Raw genomic sequence first — 16,959 nt, forward strand, 5'->3', positions numbered from 1 at the left:
AACTACAAGAAATTTATATTTGTCAAGCTCAGAATGTTAATTTCTCATAATTTTGACCAAATTTTTGGCATGTAACATGGTCCAAATGCCCACCCCGTTGTGGGACATTTTCATATTGATAGATACATGTTCTTAGTGCATAGTCATAGTGATTTTTGAAGACCTAAAATGTCCTCAGTGAAAGTTTTTTTTTCTTTAAATACATAAAAACGTGTTACCATCAAAAAGAAGCATGCTTTCTTTTAAGCCTAATGTAAATTCAACACATTTCATTTGCAATAAAAAGAAAGTTCAATGGACATGTGCCCTGTTTTTAACAGGTTTAGGATTGGTCCTTGGACCTGTGGGGTGCCTGCCCACTGTGTAGCCCGCAACGCGGCGCCTGGCACCCGCTGGGCCTGCTCACCGTCACCCTGTGCAGCCTGGTGCCCCTGCCCCATCACGCCGGGGGGCTCTGGTCTGGGGGCTTCTCTGCTCTGGTCTGAGTGGGCCGCTGCTCTGTCTGCTTTTGCCGTCCTGGGCTTGGTGCTCTGTGGACCTGCTGGGCCTTTGGGGCCTTGGGCTCCCCCCGTCCCCCGCTGATGCTTCGGGGTGCGGAGTGATCACGGCCCCCTTGCAAACATACATTTCTTCCTTGTTGCATGGCCACACACACACTTTCACACGTGCATGCTCACAAACGTGCTCGTCTCTCCATCTGCTTATGACTAGATGTTGCTGATGTTTGTGTGTTGGTACGTTTCTCTGCAGGTACAGTTGATGACTACTGTACTTTTTCATATCATCCTTATCCTATTTTCTTCATGTATCATGTAGTACTGTGGTAGTTTATATTGTTGTTTTGAGGTGTGTTTTAGGCAGCCTAGACAACTTTATTTCCACATTTTTAATCCTGTCCTTTTCTCCGTTTTTTCCCTCTTCCTCTATCTCCCTGTCAGGTTCAGCACTGACATATAAAGACTAAAGAAAATAAGATTACAATAAAAATAATAAAAATATCAAGGGCAGCCATGTATATAACATGTCTCCCTTGGTAGAGCAAATCTGTCAAGCAAAATATGGCACAAAGACCACCGTTCTGTATGTTAGGATGCTGGACAGGACAGGGTTTAAATAAATAATAACTTAAGTCACTCCAATATTATTAAATTCTATTTAATTATTGTAAAAATACAACAGCAACAGGGTGGACAACATGTAACAAGGTGGACATATTGCATTGCATAACTATACATTTAATTTAAAAAGAAAGGGCAAATCACTATTTTATCATCTCATTTTAGTATAAAACAATGCCCAACCAACACAATCATCAGGGACAGTGTCTAGTTTTCTATTTAGACAGTTAACCCATTTGTTTTTCGATAAACTTCGACACCATTCCGGATGGATCTTTTGCTTACAGGTTGTGGCGCTTTCATGAGGCATACAACCTCGTCATCCCTGTACCAGACAATGTCCTATCTTGGACATAGCCAGTAGAATTTCTTGACTCCATTTCATACATACATTTCTCTCTATCATCTTCAACATCCAAGATGATTCCTAGATAAAGTTCATCATCGTTAACAATGCACTGTCAGACCATGATGGTTCGTCATTACAACACAGGTTTACTTCCTTCATCATCCACAGTCAAGGACACCTTTCTCTGCCTGGCAAAGATAAGTTATAGATACTTGATTGTTCCTGGAGAGAGACTGATAACTTGGTGCTTGGTCCGCATTGCCGGCAGTAAATCAGATTTGTTTCGAGTAAGGGTTGGACTCCGCCAAGGCTGCCCTTTGTCACAGATTCTGTTCATAACTTTTATGGATAGAATTTCTAGGAACAGCCGAGGTGTGGAGGGGATCCAGTTTGGTGGCCTCGGGATTGGGTCATTGCTCTTTGCAGATGATGTGGTTTTGTTGGCTTTATCGAGCCGTGATCTTCAGCTCTCACTGGAGCGATTCACACCCGAGTGTGAAGCTGCTGGGATGAGAATCAGCACCTACAAATCGGAGACCATGGTTCTCAGCCGGGAAAAGGGTGGAGTGCTCTCTCTGGGTCTGCAATAGGGTCCTGCCCCAAGTGGAGGAGTTCAAGTACCTCGGGGTCTTGTTCATGAGTGAGGGAAGGATGGAGCGGGAGATCAACAGGCAGATCTGTGCGGCATCTGCAGTGATGCGGACTCTGCATCGGTCTGTCGTGGTGAAGAAGGAGCTGAGCCAAAAGGCAAAGCTCACGATTTACCGGTCGATCTACGTTCCTACCCTCACCTATGGTCACGAGCTTTGGGTAGTGACTGAAAGAACAAGATCACGAATACAAGCAGCTGAAATGAGTTTTTTTCCGCAGGGTGGCCAGGCTCTCCCTTAGAGATAGGGTGAGAAGCTCGGTGATCCGGGAGAGGCTCAGAGTAGAGTTGCTGCTCCTCCACATCCAGAGGAGCCAGATGAGGTGGCTCGGGCATCTGGTTAGGATGCCTCCTGGACGCCTCCCTGGTGAGGTGTTCCGGGCACGTCCCACTGGAAAGAGGCCCCGGGGAAGACCCAGGACACGCTGAATGGACTACATCTTGTGGCTGACCTGGGAAAGCCTCGGGATCCCCCCAGATGAGCTGGTGAATGTGGCCGGGGAGAGGGAAGTCTGGGTTTCCCTGCATAGACAGCTGCCCCCGCGACCCGACTCCAGATAAGCGACAGGAGATGGATGGATGGAGCTCTGAGCCTTTTCAGTGTTAATTCAGTTCCACTGTTTCACTCACATCTCTCTGTTTTATCTCTGTCCTCCATGTCTAAATCTCCTCTATAGTCTAGTTTTCTGTACAGGGTGGGGGTTTCAACAAGCTGCATTTAGTCTTGTAAATGTGTAAATCTTCTAACTATTTTGTTTTGCAAATAAATGTTACTTTTATGTCCAAAATGCTACAGACATTAAATTAAATAATAACACATTATAATACATTATTCTTATGATAATCTAAATATTACTAATATAATAAATAAATTAAGATTATTACATGTTTAAACTAAACACATATTAATTAAAATTGTTTGAATATTGTTAATATTCATATATATATATATATATATATATATATATATATATATATATATATATATATATGGTGTGGTGGCTGGCACCGCGGCCTCACAGCAAGAAGTCTGCTGGTTCGAATCTCGGCTGGGGGGAAATTTGAACATTGAGGGTGGTGGCCTTTCTGTGTGTTGAGTTTGTGTGTTCTCGGGGGGCGCTATGGAGCGTGGTGAAGAGTAGACGTGTCCTCCGTAGCTCTGAGGGAACTTGACTTTTAGACTTTTTTTGAAAATGTACTTTCTTGAACTAACTCCTTGTGGCTATTTCTAAAGTGGTTGGAGGTTTTTCTGTGCAAAAGATTTCAATCCAGGGGTCTGAAAATGCACAAATCTCATCAAAAACAAGATGCTCCAAAAGCAGGCCGCAGAACACCGCCAGTGCCTGAACCAACAACGTCAACGGCAGCTTGTGATGACGCTACTTTTGATGCTACAATGCTAAAGACCATGATAGACTCTTTGAAGAACGACATTTTTGCTAAAATAGACGACATGTCCATCAATCTGCGCTCTGAAATTTCATCTGTGAGAGAAGAACTAAAAGCCTCGATTTAACCACATCAGCGTGTGGTCGACTCCCACGAAGTGGCCGTGAAATATCTTGAGCAGGTCGCTAACGACCATGACTCCTGGATAGGCGAGCTGGAAGCCACAGTCAGCACGCTAACTGCCCGGGTGAGTCGTCTGGATGAAAAGTGCAAGGATTTAGAGAGCAGATCAAGAAGAAATAATATTCGTGTGGTTCGTGTTCCGGAGGGAGTGGAGGGACCCCGCGCCACTGATTTTGTTGCCGGGATGCTACAGGACTTACTGGGACTGAATGAAAAACCGCTACTTGATCGCGCTCACCGCATCCTGCGGGAGAAGCCCCGGCCTGGAGCCCCACCTCGGCCATTTGTAGCGCGGGTACATTTCTTTCATACTTTCAACATAATTCTACAGCGTGCGGGTGAGTCTTCCCCACTGTTATATAAGGACCAAAGGGTTTTCATATTTCCGGACTTTACATCCTCTGTTGCTAAGAAACGAGCCGCGTTTGGCCCTGTTAAGCGCACACTGCGCTCCTTTCCGGAGGTGAAGTTTGGACTTCTCTATCCTGCGACACTGAGGATAACTTTGCCAGATGGAATTTCGCAGCAGTTTGACGACCCTTCCGAGGACCATGCGTACTGGTATAGCTTGTATATAGTCAATTACGTGGTTCCGGGGAATTTTTGTCTTTGTTAATGATAAATGCCAGTTCTTTGCATTGTGTTACATTACGTTATGTTTGAAAGACATTAATGGTTCCTTTTACATTATTTCACTTTAAATGGTATTATCTCACTTTTCTTAGTGAGATTTTTGTTTACTATAATAGTTTGTAATTAAGCTAACTTCTGATAGGAAATCCATTACTATTATCAGGTATTGTTGTCTTACTTCAAATCACTTAAGTACACTTGAGCAATTTTCTTTCTGAGTCAAGTGTCTCTCAGGTAGCTCTACACATTTCTGGTTGGGGCTATCATGGAGCGTGCCAGGTTTTTTCCTGATATTTGTGGATTTGTGTGCATCTTAATTGAATGGATGCTAGCACTGGGGTGGGACAGGGGTGTGTGGTGTTCTTTTTTGTTATTTTTTTTTGTGGTAGTTGTTTTGTGTTTTGTGTTTGTTTTAGCTGCTTGGCAACTGTGTGTTTTATTGATGATGCTGTGATGATTGTTTACTTATCATTGTCACAGGCTAGTTCAACTCATTGGTTACCCTGTAAATGGTTCAACCCAGGATAAACCCAAACTTTGATGGTGGCGAACTCAAATTTGTCTCTTGGAACTGCAAGGGTCTCAACTCTCCAGTAAAGCGCACCAAAGTGTTAAATCATTCACAGCATTTAGGAGCTCAGGTAATTTTTCTTCAGGAAACAGATTTTAAACCTACTGTTAATTCTCAAATTAGGACTAGGTGGATTGGCCAAACTTTTTACTCCTCATTTCGTAGCAAGTCCAGGGGAGTTGCAATTTTATTGCACAAATCAATCCCATTTGTCTGTTCTAAGGTGGTGTCTGATCCAAATGGTAGATATTTGATTGTCACTGGCACCTTATATGATACATCATTGCATTAAGTGAACGTGTACGCCCCAAATTGGGATGATGCAGTGTTTTTCAGACAGCTTTTCTCTAATATTCCAGATATGTCCTCTCATTCACTCATCTTAGGGGGGGATTTTAATTGCTGCTTAAGCCCAAATTTAGACCGCTCCTCCACAAAAGTTGTTACGCTCTCAAAATCAGCTAAAATCATTAAAGATTTCATGAAAGCGTTTTCAATATCAGATCCGTGGCGTTTCTTTATTCCCACCAATAAAGCCTACTCATTTTTCTCTCCCATACATCATACATTTACTCGGATAGATTATTTTTTATTAGATGACAGACTTCTCCCAGGCGTTACTCCTACCTCCTGTTCGTATGAACCCGTAGTTATTTCAGATCATTCTCCTGTTACACTTAGCATTCGGTTTAGAGGTCACGTCCATTCGCGATGTCCGTGGCGTTTTAACACGCGCTTGTTGTCAGATGAAAATTTTACTTATATGATGTCAAACCAGATTGATTTATTTTTGAGTACTAACAGGACCCCTGACATTTCTGCATCTGTCTTGTGGGAAACTTTAAAAGCATATATTAGAGGGCAGGTAATTTCTTATGTGAGCCATGAGAGACACAAAAAGAGGGAAAAGATCTCAACTCTTACTAAGCGCATTGCTCAACTGGCCACTATGTATGCCATTTCCCCTAGTTCTGACGTATACAAAGAGCACCTTATGGCACAGTCTGAATTCAACACACTGGCCGCAGATCATGCTGTTGCGTTATTGCATAAAACTAGTAGCACATACTTTGAACAGGGTGACAAAGCAAGCAGACTGTTGGCCCACCAGTTGTGCCAAACAATCTCTTCCCATCAAATTCCTAAAATTCACACAACTTCCGGCACTACAATAGACCCTCTAAAAATCAATGATGGATTTAGAGACTATTATACCTCACTATACTCATCAGAGACTAATGCAGGCATGCAGGATTTTGATAGATTTTTTTCCTCTCTGGAAATTCCTCAGGTCATTTCAGATATTTCAGAACAATTAGAAAAACCAGTGACTGCTATTGAACTTTTTGGTGCCATTAAATCAATGCAGGCTGGTAAATGTCCAGGGCCAGACGGTTTTCCGCCAGAGTTTTATAGATGTTTTCAACACAAACTAGCCCCTGTCCTGATTGACATGTTTAATGAATCTTTTGCCATTTCTAAATTGCCCCCTACTCTTACTCAGGCATCAATATCTCTTATTTTAAAAAGGACAAAGACCCTCTCAGCTGTTCATCTTATAGACCGATTAGTCTGTTAAATGTAGATTTTAAGGTATTATCCAAGATTGCTCTTAGATTGGAAACTGTTTTACCAAGTATAATTTCCCCTGATCAGACGGGGTTCATTAAAAATAGGCATTCGTTTTTTAATTTGAGACGTCTTTTCAACACTATTTATAATCTCCCGCCTACTACTTTACCACAAGTGATTATCTCTTTAGACCCCGAAAAGGCCTTTGACCGTGTTGAATGGGAGTATTTATTTTACACCTTAGACAAATTTGGTTTTCGGAAAAATTTTATTTCTTGGGTGAAACTCCTGTACTCATCTCCCTTGGCTTCAGTAAGAACTAATAATAATCAGTCGTCATACTTCCTACTGCATCGTTCTGCGCGTTAGGGTTGTCCTTTAAGTCCTCTTTTATTTGCTTTGGCTATTGAGCCCCTTTCGATTGCACTCCGTTCTGATTCTCGAATTAAGGGCATTGTAAGTTGTGGTCTTCTCCTCTTTATAACAGATTTTCCAGTGTCTATTCCAGCTGCTCTCTCTCTTCTTGATTTATTTGGATCTGTATCCGGTTACAAATTAAATTTATGTAAACGTGAACGTATTCCTCTTAATAAGGCTGCTCGCGAATACCCACTGCACACTTTATTGTTTAAGATTGCTAAGCATCAGTTGAAGTATCTTGGAGTTCAGGTAACTAATAAATTTAAGGACCTTTATTGCGCAAATTTCACTCCTCTTTTGACTCAGGTGCAAAAAGACTTTGAGCATTGGTTAGTGTTGACCCTGTCATTAGCTGCTCGGATTAATAGTATCAAGATGAATATTCTTCCTCGGTTTCTATATTTATTTCAATGTATACCAGTTTTTCTTCCGCAATTATTTTTCTGTAAACTAGATGCAACCATCTCAGATTTTATTTGGAACAAGAAAACTCCACGATTACGCAGGCAGTTCTTACAGAGGCCAAAAGGTTTGGGAGGAATGGTTTTGCCCAATTTGAGATTTTATTATTGGGCTGCTAATCTCAAAATGATCCACTTTTCGTTACATTATAACTCAGAACTCGCTTCACCTATATGGTTGAGAATGGAACGTGTTTCCTGTGGGGCAGTCTCTCTCTCTGCCTTAGCCCACTCGCCCATTAAATGTCCTGCCACAGCCTATACCAAAAATGTTGTTGTGAGAACTTCCTTGAAAGTTTGGAATCAGTTTAGACGGTGTTTTGGTCTTCAAACGTATTCAGTATTAGCCCCAATAACTGCTAATCATATCTTTCCTCCATCATTAATGGATCATGCATTTGATGCCTGGTCAAGTCAAGGTATCAGGTCATTTAAGGATCTTTATATTGATAATATATTTATATCTTTTGAGAAGCTGTCTGAGAAATTCTCCCTCCCTAAGCGACACATTTTTAGATACCTACAGGTGCACAGTTTTGTTGCTCATAGGTTCCCTCAGTTTCCTGCCATGCCTCCTGACTCCCCTGTAGATACATTCTTGAAACCAACATCTACATTTAAAGGTGTAATCTCACTTATCTATTGATTCAGTGCAAAGTTTTGCACCGAACACATTTAACAAAGGTCAAGCTTTCAAAAATATATAAGGATGTTGATCCGACCTGTGATCGGTGCCATCTAGCTGCAGCTTCACATATTCATATGTTTTGGTCATGCTCTGTTCTGTCTTCTTACTGGCAGAGGATTTTTGACACTTTGAGTGAAGTCACAGGGAAGAGAATGGAACCTAATGCAGTCACAGCATTGTTTGGTGTAATTTCTGCAACTGCATCATTTTCTTTAGAGGAGAGGTCATTCATAGCCTTTGTTAGCTTATTAGCGCGATGGCTGATACTCTTAAAATGGAAATCGGCTACACCACCATCACATTTTCACTGGGTAAAAGATGCCCTTTATTTTGCCAAATTAGAAAAAATTAGATACTTGTTGAAGGGCTCCCAGGAGAAATTTTCAAGGATATGGGGCCCTTTTTTTGAACATGTTGGGAAGCTGGTCTTCCCAGAAAATCCTGAGTAATGGTCTCATTATCCTTCTTAGTTACCGTTAGACCTGGGACTGTCTCATTTGCAGCCAGCAGCAAGAACTATTTACTGTGTTTTCATTTTAATTTAAATTTGTGATTTTATTTATTTATTTATTTAATTACATTATATATATTTTTTTTATTTATTTATTTTGCTGTTGTTGTCTTAGTTTTTGTTGGGAAATAGTTTACACATATATTGTTTATTTATATTTCATTGATGTTATATGTATGTGTGTGTTATATGTATGTTGCTTTTGATTTGTGATTTTGAAATTTAATAAACATATTGAGGGGAAAAAAAGAGTTTGCGTGTTCTCCCTGTGTATGCGTGGGTTCTCTTCGGGTACTCCAGCTTCCTCCCACCGTCCAAATACATGCATGTTAGGTTAATTGACTAGGAGTGTGTGCAAGTGTGAATGGTTGTCCCCTATGTGTTGGCCCTGCGATGGACTGGTGACCTGTCCAGGGTGTACCTGCCTCACACCTGTTAATGTTGGGATAGGCTCCAGCTAACCTGTGACCCTTAATGGACAAAGGGGTACAATGAATGAATGAATGAATATGTATGTATGTATATATATAAATATATATAATATATATATAAATCAATCAATCAATATCAACTTGGGTATAACCGCACGATTTCATTAAACAGCATCATCTTGGGCATAAGTGCAGCAGCTTCTTCAGTACCTGGTTGAGCCAAAGAGCTGGAAAAATCTTTCTAACTCATTCTGAGTAGAAGAGTTAAGCTAAGTGTGGAAATGCTCCTTAAACAACTGAGTCTTTAGCTTGCTTTTAAAAGTGGATAAGGACTCTGTGGATTGGATGGAGTTTGGTAGATCATTCCACCACCGGGGAACAACAGAGGAGAAGAGTCTAGCTACTTATGTGGCACCACCTTGTGGTTGGAGCACTAGGCATCTTTCACTGGCAGAGCGTAACTGTGGAGAGGGAATGTAGCTCTGGATTAAGGAGTGGAGGTAGACCGGAACCGTTTGGGTTATTGTTTTGTAAGCCAGAAGCAGAGCTTTGAATCTGATGCTCTGCAACTGGAAGCCAGTGGAGAGCGATTAGCAGCAGAGTGACATGAGCTCTTTTGGGCTGGTTGAAGAAGGTTTAACTGAGCATGCAGGCAGGCCAGCCAGTAAGGAGTTGCAGCAGTCAATGCATGAAATGACCAGAGCCTGGACCAGGAGCTGGGCCGTGTGCTCAGTCAGGTAAGGTCTGATCCTCCTGATGTTGTAGAGAGCAAATTGGCAAGATCGAGCAACCGAGGCAACATGGTCCTTAAAGGTCAGCTGGTTGTCTACCATGACACCAAGATTCCTGGTAGAAGTCGTAGGCACAAGCGTGATAGAGTCAAGCTGCACACTTATCTGTGGAGGTAAGGAAGGATTGGCTGGAAAGACAATAAGCTCAGTCTTGGACAGATTTCGCTGAAGGTGGCGATCCTTCATCCATGCGGAGATATCAGCAACATGCTGATATTCACATTGAGACGTTGTGTCGTCAGGTGGGAAAGAAAGGAAAAGCTGAGTGTCATCTGCATAGCAGTGGTAGGAGAAACCGTGAGAGCTAATGATGCACCGAGTGAGGAGGTGTATAGTGAAAAGAGAAGAGGGCCAAGCACCGAGCCCTGAGGCACCCCTGTTGTCAGCCCATGTGATTTGGACACGCCCCCTCACCAAGATACTTTTAATGATCTCCCTGTGAGGTAGGACGTAAACCACGAGAGGACAGATCCTGAGATGCCAAGCTCCAAGAGTTTGGAGAACAGTATGTGATGGTTGACCGTGTCAAAGGCAGCAGACAGGTCCAGCAGTATAAGGACTGAGGATTGACCAGCGGATCTGGCAACCCGTAGGGAATCAGTAACTGACAGGAGAGCAGTTTCAGTATGTTTCGGCATGCTCTAGTAGTTTAGACATGAATGGAAGCAGTGAGACTGGCCGGTAGTTTCCAACCTGGGCTGGGTTGAGTGTGGGTTTCTTCAGCTGAGGGGTAACCCGAGCTTGCTTGAAGGCAGAGGGAAAGACACCGGATTTAAGAGAGGAGGTGATAATATGGGTTACTGCAGGTTTGATTGTAGGTAAAATGCTCTGTAGGATGTCAGAGGGAACAGGATCAAGAGGACAGGTCGTGGGTTTTGAGTTGACTAGAAGTTTAGAGACTTCGTCCTCATTTAGAGAGCAGAAGGAGCAGAGTGAGGCACCAGTAGCTGGTTTGGTAAGGCTGAGTTGGTCAGGGTCAGTGAATTGGTTACTGTTGGTAGCGACCTTTTCAGTGAAGTAGGTAGCAAACATTTCTGCAGTCAGCACAGTGGGAGGCTGAGCAGGTGGTGGAGATAGAAGAGAGTTAAACGCCATGAAAAGTTGTCGTGTGTTGGGAGCATTGTGGATCTTGTTCTGATAAAAGGCTATCTTGGCCGCCTTTAGCCTGGATGTGAAAGTTTCAAGTTTTTGCTGGTACTCAGTCAGTGTGCTCTTTGGATTTACGCCACTTTCTTTCTGCAGCCCGGAGTCCGGCTCTGTGCTCCCTTATGAACCTCTGTGAGCCATGGACTGGGAGGGTTTTGTCTGGCTGGTTTTGACACCAGAGGACAGAGTTTGTCCAGAGAGGAGGCGAGAGAGGAGCAGAGTGTTTCTGTAAGCCTCTTTAACAGACATATAAGTATTATTCAAGTATCCATTGTCATAGCTATATCGCTGGCATTTATAACAAACTAAACAAAAAAAAATCAATTTGAGTTTGAATTATTTAATTGAGCAAATTCTAGTTAAAGTGCATGCACCATTAAACAATGTTATGAGGTAGCTGACTGTGGCAAGATGGCTGCCGCCTCACTGGCCAGCAGTGCAGGTGAGTCATCCAGCCTCTATGGTCAACAGGACCTAATAAGAGAAAGGAGCAAAACTGTAATGTTTACTACAGTGGAGAATGTTTCCGGAGGATATTATAAATTATAGTGGACCCACTTTAAGCTGAAATATGACTCAGAAATTCTTCCAGTGACATAGATTCAGCTGCGTCTCCCTGATAGACATGAAGTTCTCAGCATCTTCACCTTCCCAGGAGAGTTTAAACACCAGGATTTCTGTCTGATTTCCAGCTGGATGAAGACACATGTGGTCCCACATGGCTGGAGTCTGATCACCTGGACGTGTGATCCAGAAACCATGTAGAGAGAAATGAGGAGCTGTGGTGGAAACCAGATCAATAACATGCCATGTGGAGGGTTGAGAGGGTTCATAGAAAGTAGCTACTATGGAAATGCAGCGCAGCACTGAGCTACTTTGTTGCTTTGCATGTAATTTAGCAGAAGCACAAAAGGAAGTAAGGGAACTAAATTTAGCATTCTTTTGTCTGGCTGGACCCAGACAAAGGCAGGGCAAACAGACTGGACAAGCGGGGATGAAGGAACAGTTAGATGAATGCAAGGGGTAAGATTGGCAGCCATGCTGACCTTCTGCCTCATTTTCCACACTGTTGGAGGGAAATCCGTAACAAACTTTTCTTTTTTATGATATGAAGACTCACTCATTCAGTCTATTTGCTCTCCGACTGATACTGGAGCACAGAATCTGTGACGTCCCCACCATCTTGGTCCTGGCTGGTCATGGCTTTAGTAGGCAGTGAGGAGCAGCAAGGAGCGGAAAGAAAAGTCAAGTGATGTTTAGCTGCTGTTTTCAGTGTCTGCATTACCACTCTGTTACATCATCCAGCGTTATCCATCTTACTCTGCTTCTTTCTCCTCTCACCGTTCAACTGTGTTTAAAAGCATGAACGTGTTAAACACAACAAATGAGTATGTGTCACCACGACAACCTGCAGAACATACCCAAGCTATCGGGTACTGGCTTGGTTTTTATCAAATTCTTACAGTACAAACAAAAAATGGAGATATTTGTTTTATTTAGAAAGGAAGAAGTCTGCTCTGAGCTGGACTCCAGCATGAAATGTGATTTTCTGTAAACTGACCGTTGGATTAAAAGTTGGCCTCTAAACTATTACTGATTTTATTGAAATATAGATTTCAGGTGAGCTTATAAACATACAACAGCCTACAGAAGGATCTTAGACCAGACTTTTACCCATAAATTAAAAGGCTGCAGCCAAATAAAGATTGACAATTAATAATTGAATTAAATGGGAAGAAGAAATATCGACTGAAAGCAGGTTGAAGTTTTAGCTTATTTATCTCTTTTTAACAATCAAAAGATTTTAAAAATCAACACTTTTCTGACCAGATTTTAGCAAAAACAAACACCAAAGGAAATAAAAAATTACAAATAAAGTCTATATGTTCTGCCCTTCATACGTTCATGTTTTCTCTCTAATTGCAAACGACCTCCGAATCCACCCAAATAGGAAGAGATGTTTGGCCCGACTGTGGCCCTGAACCATGGCGCTGACTGGCTGCTGAAACTCAGTCACATGACTAGAACCCATGTCCAGGCAGGCTTTTCAAATGGGGACTGCTTCTGGCCCACACAAGATCATTTTGTTTTCCACACTATCAGAGCTCTTAGTGTTCATAAATATTCTGTTGGTTGGTTGGTTTTCACCAGCTATAAATAAGATGGATCACAAGCAAACTTTTAAACATTAAATTTCATGGGAACTTTTAACTGCTGTGGCTATGTAGTTTACCGTCATCTGCGGTGGAAAGACTAGCGGTCACCTGTTCACGTGTTAGATTTTGCTCAGCACACACACATAGTGCAGTTGTCACACTGTCATCTGCAGCGCTGATGGGAAGCATGCTCCCCGGCTTCTCCCCCAGCTCCAGGCTCGCTCACACAGCTATAAGTCATAAGTTGTTATACTGCACCTTCTGCTGGGGCACATACAGAGCGAAGCAGGCAGTGCTGCCTAACGGCTCGGCACGCAGAGGAAGCAGAGAGGAAGTGGATGCAGTCAAACAAGAGAGGACGCTTCCCACCAAAGGCGGTAAAATAAATAAACTCGACAGCCAAGAAGAAAGTTTGGATGGAAGTTTGGTAGATATTAAATTTATTAAGGATTGGAAAAAGAGTGGCACCTTTTAAAAAAGTTTAGAATTTATTAATCAATAAACCTATTTAAACAAAAGTGATCATTTGATGCAAAAAAAATAAAGCAAAATTTGTAAAAACAAAAAGTCAATGATATTTTTCATCAACAGCAGCAGCTTACTCAGGATCTTTTCAAAATAATTAATGTGTATTCGGTTAAAATGTATTTTCACGCTTTGTGTGAAAGAAGTGAAAACCTTTGTGAGCAGCAAAGGGCTCACACTTCCTGGAAAAGCTGGAAAAGCTACTTCATGGAGGCCATGGCAGCACCTGAACATGTTGAACACAGCTCTTCAGGGGAAAGGGTGCACACCTGGGTTTTGGCATCCGAGCGTCAGCTGACCGTGCTTGCCAGAGATTAACAGAAAGGTTCACTGTCTCACTTTCCCAGTTTGGGTTCAAAGAAGCTCACATGATAAATTCAGAGTATTTACATTCTGCAATCCCCGCAAACGTTGTTTGGGTAACGATTCTGTTACATTACAAAAACTACATTATTCTTCCCTGTCACTCCCCTAAGCCTCCATCCATCCTAAATACAGCTGCATTGGCAGGTGTGAGTCAACATGATCTTGAGATGAAACTGGCCGACATAGCACACAAAGACGTGTGTGTGTCCAAGTTTAAACGCTTGACAGCAGACCTTGAAGATGTTTCCGTCAGAGGGCCGTTCTCACTCACAATCACACATGGCGTGATACTGAAAACCTCCCCAAACCGGACAAACTTGTGTTCGAAACTTGGAAAGCTTTCCTCAACGTTTATGTGAACATGAAAAATTATGCTATGCACGTGGATTCCTGTCGATCTTTGGATTCACGTATGTAGCAGGTGTTCTTCAACATGAACTTTATTAAGGTCCTGCAAGATTACATTAATTCCATAATATACATAAATAAAAATGATATCATCAAGAGGAGCCTTATGCTCATGAAGCTCCTCTTGGCAAAGCAAATGTGTTCAGCACAACACAGCAGCCAGACCATCATTCTGCCGCCACCATGCTGGACAGGACAAGGTTAAAAAAAAAAAAAAAATTATTACCCAAATTCAAAGCATCAATACAAGTTTTATCCATTTATAAAATTTACCTGAACTGGCCACCTTTACTGGTCTCTTTTGGAAACTGATATCTGATATACTGATATCTTCAGGCAGAACAGCAGTCATCTGCCAACCGTAAAGTTGGTGGATCAGTTCCCCTGACTACATGCTGAAGTGTCCTTGGGCAAAACGCTAAACCCCAAGTTGCTTCCCGATGTGTCTATCAGGGTATGAATGTGTGTGATAGATGAAAAAAGCACCTAGTAGATAACAATAGAAGTGCTCTATGAGTGTGAGGGTGAATGTGGCATGCAGTGTAAAAGCACTTATAGTGGTCAACATATGACTAGAAAAGTGCTGTATAAATGCAGTCCAGTTAAAACTAGAAGCCCTCAGAGAGCGCAGACCAGGCCAAGCAAAAGGGTCGCTGAGAAAAACCCCAAAAGGCCCAACGGCCCACCCCGTATATTTCTAACCTTGTGGATCACCAGATCCAGAATATCAACATGATGCAGGCCAAACATTGTCAGATTATAACATCTAGCAAGATGTTATCTTGTATTTTTTTCTTTTTTTTTTCCTCTTTTGCCAATGATTCCGGACATTTGCAAATTGATCCCTATCTCGCTGTAATAAAGAATCCTTTAAAATTCCTGGATCCAGATATTGACCCGGATCCCCCCTAAAATCTAGTCGCTTGTTCCTTTATTCCATTGCTGTCATTTCCTGAAAATTTGATCAAAATCCACCCAGAACTTTTTGAGTCATGTTGCTAAGAGACAGACAGATGCCGGCGAAACACAACCTCCGCTGTGGTGGAGGTAACAAACACTGTGTAAAATTGCCATTCTAAAACAGCAAAAACCAATTTAACAGAGAAAACGGGGACAGTCTTTTCAGACAAAACATCATCTGCAGATATGTGACAGATATTGTCGTGGTGACTGTCAGGGATGGAGGGTTGACAAAAGAAAAGCATCTCTGTGCTGCTCTGTCCGAGCACTGAAGGATGAATAAATCCATCTCCCTCTTGTCACATCTATCAGTGGAGCCCTGCTCGGAGGGAGATGCTGGACCATCACCTCACTAATCTGATTACAGTTTGAAATATTACACAACAGAGCAGGGAATCTGGCTTTTACAGGACTCGTCCAGTGGGGCTCTCTCTGAAGCTGAGATACATAAACTGATGAGAGAAATAAAGGAAGAACATACACAGTTTTCATGTTGCAAAGATAAGAGAAGGATAAGAGAGGAGGATAGAGGGTTTCTTGTGCTCGCAGATGCTTATATTTACATTTCATAGCTGGGTGATTTTAAAAGTGAGACGTGCAGCAGAAGTGAAGCTGTTCACACAAAATTAGTACAATATTTACTGATTAAGTCCAATATTGTATTTAGCATTACAAAAAAAGCTGTTCATTTAAAGTAGCTCTCTTATGATGTACAACTGGAACCAAATATCAAATAATACTACATTTCTGCAGCTTTTTCAGACAAAATACACACAATGACTGTCACGTATGGCAGTGGAGGTGAGGACAGAATCAGGCAGGAGGCAGAATCTGTGCAGGTAAAGGGTTTATTTACCAAAGCTCAGGACAGGGAACCACACACAACAGGGAGTAAACCATAATAAGGATCTGACCAGAGCCTACGCCAACCACAGGGAATATATGCACAGAGGGAGTAACAAGGAACAGGTGAAGTGAATGAGTAATTAGACCAGGTGAACTAACGAGCCAGAAACCACAGGAACACAAGAGGGAAAACAAGAAAACTAAACGTGACAAAACCCAGAACTATAAACCAAAACTCAAGACAAAAACCAAGATCAAAACAGAACATGACAAACCAAAACCATGATCAAAATGTAACACAAACCAAAACCCAGGAACCACGACGAGAGATCTGTGCTGCAGGCTGCAAAACAAACGTCAAGCTGAGACGTAGCTAATGAAGCAATAAGGTAAAAGAGGGTAAGAACAGGCACAGTGCCAAGAGAAAGTCACTGCATGCTAAAAGACCACATTCAGTATATGACTTAACCCTTTAATGCCTAAATTTGTTTACAATTATATGAAAAATTAAAGAATAAAAATAAGAATAAAAAATGTATATAAATGAAATAAAAGGAAATAAAATTTTAAAAACAACTGAAAGTGGTTTGTCACAAATTTGTGATCATAGGCAACAAGCGGATAAAAGTAAAAATTTGGAAGGTCTGAGAGTCCACATAAAAACTAAAAGCAGCTTTTCTTTGAACAGTCTGAACTCTGGGGACACAGAGCAAAGTTTACCTTGATGAGCTCAGCTGCCTACGAGGGTAATAAGAGACCAGAAGGTCTGGGATGTATGTCGCTCAG

The sequence above is a fragment of the Melanotaenia boesemani genome, chromosome 9 (genome assembly GCF_017639745.1).
Source record: "Melanotaenia boesemani isolate fMelBoe1 chromosome 9, fMelBoe1.pri, whole genome shotgun sequence".
Taxonomy (NCBI): domain Eukaryota; kingdom Metazoa; phylum Chordata; class Actinopteri; order Atheriniformes; family Melanotaeniidae; genus Melanotaenia; species Melanotaenia boesemani.